The sequence below is a fragment of the Lolium rigidum genome, chromosome 4 (assembly GCF_022539505.1).
Source record: "Lolium rigidum isolate FL_2022 chromosome 4, APGP_CSIRO_Lrig_0.1, whole genome shotgun sequence".
Classification (NCBI taxonomy): domain Eukaryota; kingdom Viridiplantae; phylum Streptophyta; class Magnoliopsida; order Poales; family Poaceae; genus Lolium; species Lolium rigidum.
Window position 1 is genome coordinate 150,430,697 of NC_061511.1, and position 9,755 is coordinate 150,440,451.

Genomic DNA, 9,755 nt, shown 5'->3' on the forward strand with positions numbered 1-9,755 from the left:
TCGAGACTTCGCCAAGGACAAAGAGGACAACATAGTAATGTTTTTAGTGAAGCAAGCAAACAAAGAGGATATATTCTTTCCCAGAAACTCAATTCGGCTCCCGGGTGCGTATGATCCCTCTAATATAAAAACATATTTCCAAGTGTTAAAAAATGTTGACAATTTTTTTTGCATGTACAACTTCATAATATATGTGTATTCGTCAAGTTTCATGAAAAAATGATATTTTTGTAGTCTAAGCGAAAAAGAGAAAATTTATCTTGTGACAAGTCTTTGTTTCAGCTCCGAATTTTGTCTTTATTACACACGCCATATGTCATGTCGATTTTTCATGAAACGACTTTGTGAGCGTGTAGCACATGAAGATGTACGTGCGAAATTTTTGTTTCAATTTTTTTAACATTTTAAAATGTTTCTAACATGTATTTCAAAATAAAGGGAGCATACGCTCCCATGTGCCAAAACATCACTCCCCTTTCTTTCCCTACAACTTCAAGTGAGTGTTATATATAACATACATTATGCTTGTGCATCTTCCACTTTATTCTCGTAATCATTGAGCTATGCTTGTGCAGATTCCACTTTATTCTCCTAATCATTGATCTTCACAAAGGAGTCGTAAATGTCATGGACTCGAAACGTAAAGAATATGCGGAATGGGCGAACATGGCTGCCATCCTCCAGAGGTAATTTCAATCAATTTCGTATTGGCATCTTCATCTGTTCTAATTCGACGATATCATCAACTAATCAATAACTCATTTACTCATTATTTTTTGCCGGGCAGGGCTTGGAAACGGTTCATCACTACTGTTCCGGGTACATGGAAACCGGAGCTTACATTTCAAGATTACCCTGTAAGTAGTACTATATAGCTATGTCCGTGAAACTCTATATATGATATTTACTTTCAATACGATGCTTGATTATTAGTTTGATCGAACTATTTTTTCGTAAAATGTATGAGGCAGGAACCCGGGAATAACTTATGTGGATACTACGTCTGCACCTACATTCGTGACATGGCCTATCCCAAGGGTGGGGATGCCCGTATACACCACACTCGTGTACGATAGCAAATTCTCACAATTATCTTAATTAGTACCATCTATTGTATTGAGTTCCATTCATATATTGATCTCCTTTTTTAAATATAGATGAAACGCCTGCGGGACACTCTCATAACGGAGGCCCAAATACGAGCAATTCAAGAGGAAATCGCGGGATTCTTTCTTACCGAGGTCATTACCCAAGGTGGAGAGCACTATGCGAAGGTCATAGATATGGAGGAACTCCGTAGAGGCTAATAGATTTAGTAAAGAGATCCGACCAGCTTTATATTGTAAATATGCATGCATTACGTGTACTGTTGACGATGTCTATATATATTCACGACGATATTTTGTGGTTTCTTGAATGATATATATGCATTGCTGAAACTCTGCCGCGGCAGAGAACGCTCTGTTTCTCTGCCGCGGCGAGAAACGCTGCTACAGCCTAAACTCGTGCCGCGGCGAAGAAATAGCAATTCTCTGCCGCGGCAGAGAACCACAGGCCCGGTTCGTACCACGAACCGGGACCAAAGGCCATCCACCGCGAGCTCCCTGGCTGCACCACGTGGCGCCGCCTTTAGGCCCGGTGTAACTTTGAACCGGGACTAAAGAGGGACCCTTTAGTCCCGCCTAATTGGTCCCGGTTTGAAAACCGGGACTGAAGGCCCAAATGGACCGGGCCTATAGCCCCGTTTTTCACTAGTGAAGATTTATTTGACATATCTACCTATGATATTCTAAGGGCGGCCTCTAAACTGGCGTATCTTGTTTTTCATCTCAGTTTTTGTCAAAACTTCCCAGCGCAACGTATCTAATTTTGTAAAACGTGGGCCCAACTATCACCCAATTAAGAGCGCTGCTATACACACGACGTTTTACATCCGATATTCGTACGATCTGGGCTACCTGTGTGCCTACTCGAAAATCCAGGCCATGGCCAATCCAAACCTCATAGCTCAAGACAAAATCGATCTTCTCCATGTGCATTTTTCCTTCGTTGTGAATCTAAGAGAACAGGAGCACTAAAGATCGGCGCGCTATAGGTTCGCTGCAAGCCGCGCTGTAAATGGTTGCCGCGCGCTGCTCTAATTTTTTCTCCGCCGGACTCTGTATCATGCAGCGTGTGCTTTGGCGCGTAAAATGTTCCTCCGCCGGACGATGTATTATGCAGCGGGCAGCGCGGCGCAAACAACTATTTCGATCGTTTTTGGTACGAAATAGATCAAACAAAACACAAAAAATTAACTGAAAATACGAAATATATTAGAAAGTTCAACGGTACAGCGACATTTATTTGAAAACTACCCTAATCTACTCCGAGTCCCACACGAAGACCGACGAGTGGGTGGTGTCGGACACCGGAGTGGATGTCCACTTGAAGGAGGAGGAGAAGAGGACGATCGTGGACGGCCCAGCGCCGTTTTTCTTCTCCTCCGCCTTCCTCGCGGCCTTCTCCGCCCTATCCGCCTTCCTCGCCACCCGATGCTGGTCGCGGTCCACCTTCTTCTTCTTCGCCGCCGCCGCCTTCTCCCCCTCCTTCTGCGCGTAGAACGCCTCCATCGCGGCGACGTCCTCCGGGAACTGCCGCGCCCACTCGAGGCGGAGGCGCTCGTCGCGCTCCGCGATGACGAGGCGCTGCTCGAGCTCGCGCTGGTGCCACTGCTGCTCGCGCGTGACGGCCGGCGACGGTGGCGCGAGCGTCTCCTCCTGCTCCCGCGTCCACACATCATGGAAATTCATTGTGCGGCGGGAGCGGCCGAGGCGCCATGCGATGGCGTCGTAGGCGCACGGCGCCTCATGTGTTCTCTCGAACATGCCGAGGCGGATGTGCTCCTCGCCGGAGCGGATCTCCGCGTCGAAGCGGCCGCTTGGCCGCGCGTGAAACGGTGGAGCAACACGCGAGTGGTGAAGTTTCCGGGGCGGTTGACTGGACACTCGCGGCGTACGGCTACCACCCACGGATCTACGGCGATGACCCACCTCGCTAGCCCCTCTACTTCCCGCAGGCGCAGCGCATGGCGCCGCCACCGGGTGGTTTCGGGAATCTCGCGCACCGGTTCGTCGGGATCCAGTGGCCGGTAGCGCTCCACGCCGTACAGAGGCCATTCGATGGCGTCTTCATCCTCGGCGGACCACGAGGCAGCTCCAACGCACCTGCCAGAAGGATGGTGCCGGTGAAGAAGGAGGTGAAGTTTGTCGACCTCGCCGCTCCTTCTCCACCATCGGCGCCAAAAGAGGAGGAGGAGGGCTGGGAGTTCTCCGGGGATGATGGCGGCGCCGGCGACGGTACAGACACCGGCGACTACAACTCCTTCAATCGCTAGTTTTTTATTTGAATTCATGACACTTTTATACAAACTCGCTAGAAATCGAATGAAACATGTCGTGTTTTGTGTTTTCAAATTTTGAACATTTTTGGGGGTTCACGTTTGGGGTGCGCCGGTGTGGGGAAACCTTCCCCAAGTGGTGGAAGGTGTGTCGGCGGCCATGATAGTGCACTGCCGGCGCTAGTGCCGACACTGAGGGCGTCGGTGTAGATGCTATAATAAATTAGCGTAACATTGCTATGCAAGTCTGTATATTCCATGAGAAGTCAATAGCTTGTCAATCCATCAGCTTTGTGCAGATCAAAGAACTCAGTGGAAATAAGCCAAGGATAGGACTTGCATAGGGCAGCGACTGATGAGTGATGATTAATTAGTTGTGGTGGGTCCAATGGAAAATTAGCGCTGTGAAGAAGTATTGTCGGACAGAGATCGTACAGTGATTGTCGTGTGTGGAGCAATTCCGCCCAATTAAATGGGCTTTCTATGGTTTCCTCGTGAGCTGGTTGGCTGAGCGTAATTGCTGCATCGGGTTTAACAGCAAGAGCCGTATCGTAAATAAGATACCGTGATACTCTCTCTCCTATTTAATTACACCTCCACGTTGGATTCTTTCCTAGCTGGCTCAAATTAGATACGATCCTAGTCACCGCGTTGGGAGCGTCCTAATCTCCTCTCTCCTCCATAATTATGTGTCACGTCAGCATTTTTGGTGGAGCTAGGATGCATGATACAAGCTATAATACTAGCACTATGGCTAGCCTTATGAGCGGGTAGACCCACCCACTCAGAGCAAGTATAATAAGGCCTACTCAGCAGGCTATATTGATTGCCACGTCATTAAAATCCTACGTGGGAGAGAGAGAAAGGAGGAAAGAGAGCACAGCGAGCGCTTCGTCTGTCGCCCGGCTACAGCGCACGCATCGAGAGAAAATAGCCCGCTTGCAGCCCGTGTGCCGACGCTAGGCAGGCGCTTCCTTCTTCCTCTAGATCCCGTGCATCCCCATCGATTCGCGCCAAATCGATTCCTTCCCGCGGCAAATCGACCTCCGCCGCGCCAAATCGGTTCCTTCCCGCGCCAAATCGGCCTCCGCCGCGCCAAATCTCCCTGCCTCCCCTACAAATCAAGCCCCCCTGTCAAATCACTGCCAATCCACCAAAATTATCCCCAAATAGTATTACATTACTAGCACAACAATAAACCCCTTCTGGTAATATCGTAGGTCAGTGCTTGGTTGAATAATTCAAACGATCCAATCCAATCAAATTACCGGAAGAACGAGCAATATTGGAAAGAGGTTGCTGCTGTCTACAACAGTACCACCCCAAAAAACAGGGCAAGGCTAGTCAAGCATGTGAAGGATCGCTTTGCAAAAATTAAGAAAAAGGTTGCATGGTTTTGTGCAAGCTGGAAGGAGGCTAATGCTTTGTATGCTAGTGGCGAATCTGATGTAGATTTGAAGAAGAGGGCAATGCAAACTTATGAGGAAGATCACAAAGAAGATGGCCCATTTATGTTTCATCATTGTTGGGAGGTTGTGACAGCCCGGTTATGCATTAGCACAAACCTATGTTGAATTGATCTCATTACTGCAATCAAACCCGAATTATAGCTCAACCGGCATGAACGGTGATCATAGCAAACATTCGGTTCAGCAATTAATCCAATTCAACACAAGAATAATCTAACACCATAGCCATGGCTGGGATATGCGGAACATGTTCCCAAGGATCAGCCAACATGCATACATATCCAGATTTGATATCACAACTCAAGCACAACATGATACCACACAGTTCACACGGACTTCAATTTTTAACTTCAAGTTACATGATACAAACCAGAAGTTCAATTCAAATAAACACAGCGGAAGAAGTTCACAATGCCATAAGATGGCTTGAAAATAACCACCTTGCAGTTCGCCCACCAACAACCCAAGGGGCTAAGCTGCTGAAGGTAGAACCAAACTACTCGTCGAGGTCATACTCGGACTCGCTGCCAAGTGAAGTTTTATCCTCTGCAAAAAGATTACAACAGCAAGGGTGAGTACTTAAGGTACTCAGCAAGACTTACTTTCCTCCATTTTAGATTAGTTCCATAGCATGCATATTAATCAAGTTAAAGCAAAAGTACACAATTGCATATGGGGTCTCCTAAGACAGACAAATGTTCAGATCTGAACTCATTTGTTCAGCACCTAAACCATCATGGTTTCCACTCTAAAATACATCATATAATCAAGTAAAAGCACCTATGTCCATATCCCATCAGTTCTGGATTTTTTTTTTTTTTAGAAACAAGAGAAACATAAGCAATTGACAATGACATCAATATTAGCAAAACAGGACAGAATTCTGCACCATTGTCCAGGACGAAAATTCATCAATAAAACCCATCTAAGACATGGTAAAATCACTCTTTCTAGGTTCATGATCATCGCATCACAACCCCGGAATTGGAGGATCATTGGATCCACCGACAAGTGACCGGAAGCATGATAATTTCAACAACATACAGAGATATTGTAGAACATCTATAACCAATGAATAACATAATCATGAGCATAACCAAGATGAACTACATCTAACAATGAATAGAGTATCAAATAATTTTTTTATAAGTGAAACATTTGAGGGCTCAACATTTCCCAAAATGCAGCACGATACCGACACTTGACCATTAATACTTCTATCTCATGTGTGAAATAACCAAGCATGTCCATGACCGTGGACGCGGCTACTCGAATAGATTTAACCCTGCAGTGGTGTACAGTTTTACCCTCACCCAAGCCTTCTGACCCTCTATTACAGCGGACAAGATAGACGGTGAACCACTATAAGACCTCTCCAACACGTCGCCCTAACATAGTAGCTGCCCCTAGGTTCACTCCAGGGCGCTTCTAGAAAGCGTTGACCTGGTCCATAGGTTGCGGTCGAAGCCCAAAGTACAGTTATGGTTCCTCGTTTGCGGGGTGTGTGCCATCTAGCTAGGATGGGCACAAAAAGAGACACCATGTCCTTCTTACAGGACACCATGTCCAAAACAGCAAATCCAACCAAGGAAAATACCAACTAAAATTTGCAGCTACTATGCTAAGACTCGGTGGTACGATGTGGCTTGGGATCAAAGGCACAAGAATTTGTCCTTGAAGTGACTTAAGTGGGATAAAGAAGCAAATATCAGGGTACCCACTCAAGTCGATTCATTTTAGTTGCAATTTTAATTATCATAACCAGCGACATCGCTCGTTGATCATGTCATGATTCTCAACCAAAAGATAAACCACTAAGTCCGACACCATGCTCAATGTTACCAAGTCACCCAAGACCCAAAGAGCAAGGACCGATACTTAGAACACGACAACATAAATATATGAATTTAGGATCCAGCCTAATGGAATACCAATCCCAAGTTTACCACAAACAATTCCTACTGATGCGAATGCCCAACGGTAACAATAGTAAACAAGCATTTAGAAACACAAGGGTAGTGTCTCCAACATAAACATCACATCACACCAAGCATGACATATTCATAATAATAAAGTTGATACACCCTAAGGGCTGCTTGCCTTTATCCCCCTGCTGGTACTTTGAATTGCTGTCCTCACAATTCACACCCTCCTCATCACCTATGGCAAGAAGACCAAAAAGATCCAAATAGAATCCAAATAAGTCACTCATTCAACAATGATTTGTTCTCTGTACAAAAATACAGTATAATGCCGTGATGATGTTTCCATGATGCACATGACATGATAATATAGAGCAACTAGTTTGAGTTCAACACAAGCAAGTGAAAAATTAAATGTGGTAACTCAAGAATAGTTACTTAAATGGTCCATCACATACATGCATTTTCAAATAAATACAACAGTGCTAAAAATAACATCACTGTGTAGATAGAGTTAAAATATGAGTACAGAAATTTAATTCACTTAATTTAGAGCTTCCTAGCTCAAGATATTAAATTTACAAATTGCATGAAAGAGTTGCTATTCATTAGAGAGCAAATATTCGTTTCGAGTTTTTCAGTACATGATAATGAAACAAAATTAGTAACACAATGTAGACCTTTTAAAATAACGAATTTAGCAATTTGAATCAACTAAATCGGAGCTAGTATGAATTTTCTAGAATTTTTACAAGTTGCACACATTTGGACAAAACTTGGGTGACGGGGGAAAATAAGCAGTTCATCAGCTCAAGTGTGACTTCGGAACAGAGTTCAGACAACGATGGTTTTGGGTGATATAGACAACCAAATTGAGTGCCGTTTGTTGCATTAGAAAGCTAGGAATATAGGGCATCTGAAGGGAGTTTAGCATCGACAACATATGGCTGGAGTAGAGCTGCCAGAATGCATGAACAGATGCACACGCTGGAGCTTGCAGGGCAACACGCCCGGCATGACAGTTGACAGCAGAAGCATGCAAGTATGGCTACAGATCACGAATTTGAGCAGGACAACGAGCAATGGGAGGGTAGAGAGCTCACCATAAACTCAAAGCAAAAGGTCGGACCAAGAAGAAGAGGCTTCGGTGGTCGACGTTCGTCGGTGGCAAGTTGACGATGGCGTTCAGTTCACGGCGACGGCGACCGGTCACAACGGCAGCTCGACGCAGGTAACCATCTGAAGCAATGAGCACATCAAAAAGATGCACTGTGGTACAGAGAAGCTGAAGGACACTGTGGTTTGGCCAGTGGCTCACCGGAACTGTCGGAAACGTCGCCGGAGTGCGGTCGGAGTTGGCGAAGATGAAGCCCGATCTCCTTGGTTGCTGTGAGATAGAGGAGGAAATTAAGTTCCTGAGAATCAGCATAGCAAGGGGAACAAACTGACGCGAACAGGATCCTTGGAGCTTGCCTGCAGGGAACTCACCGGCGGCAATGGCATCGGGTCGGCTCGGTCGATCTAGGGTTACAGCAGGTTGGGGAAGAGGGGAAAAGTAGGGCTGAGGCTCCAGGAAGGCTTATAAAGGTCAAGGGGATGGCCAAGATGGCCTGGGCGTCGATGAACGGCGAGCACGTCGCCGACCTTAATGCCCGGTCGTTGGCTGCCACGGGGAAGAAGACTGCCGGTCACACGTTTTCTGAAACTGAAACCGTGACAGTTTTCTAAAACTGAAAAAAAACTGTTTGCTGTTTTCTGAAACTGATCTCTGTTTTAAAATAGTTGGGCAACCAAATGAGCTCAGAAATTTCTGAAAATTTTACACAAGCAAGATATAACTATTTTTGGCATCTAGTAAAAATTTCAGCTCAAACGGAGTTGATTTGAATGGTTTACAAAATTGAGAACAGTGCAGCCAGAATTTGACAAAACCTGAAAACGGAATTATATAGCTAGTATTGTGAGTGGGAAAAACTAGACTATAAATATATTTTGATGTACCCCAAGTAAAATAACAGTGGGTACATTGCAAGATAATCTAAACCACACTAGCAAGATGATCCAAACAGTTTATTAAGTTGAAAAAAAGGCAATATGATCATAATAGCTCAAGGCAAGGAAGAAAATAGCAATGAGCAACTATAATCTCATAACTTGGCATAGGATAACCTAGCAGCAATAGGTGCTTTCCAAACATTAGAGAATTAAGTTTTAGAAATATTTAACATACTCACTAATATTAGGTGTAGTTTTCACATAACAAAGATAATGAGCAAAGTTTGAACTTCTATTATTTTCATGACAAAGCAATGATGATGATGATGCATGTTTATGAGAAGCATGATGCATAAGAAGGTATATTAGACATGATTAAACCAACTTAAGTGGCTGGGTCACTACAAAACCAACCCCCCTTAGAAAGGATCTCGTCCTCGAGATTACCGTGGATCAGAGAAGAAAGATGGAAATTCAGATTTGAGATGATCTTCACATTCCCATGTAGCTTCATCTTCGGTATGATTGCTCCACTGAACCTTCAGGAATTTTGTGGCCTTTCTTCTTGTCTTCCTTTCAGCTTGGTCTAATATCTTGATAGGAACCTCCAGATAGGACAAATCATCTTGGATGGAAAGATCCTCAAATTGATGGATAACCTCGAAAGGAGCTCTAAAGCATTTCTTCAATTGAGATACATGGAATACATCATGGATTCTTGAAAGTGCAGGGGGCAACTCCAACTTATATGCCACTTCTCCTCTTTTGGCAACAATGGGAAAAGGCCCAATGTACCTAGGAGCAAGCTTTCCTTTTAACCCAAACCTCTGGGTGCCCTTCTTAGGAGAGACCTTGAGGTATACCTTGTCACCTATCTCAAAGGTAAGAGCACGACGTCGACGATCTGCATAACTCTTTTGACGAGATTGGGCGGTTTTGAGCTTCTCTCTAACCACCCGAACTTGCTCTTCAGCTTCTTGAATCAGATCA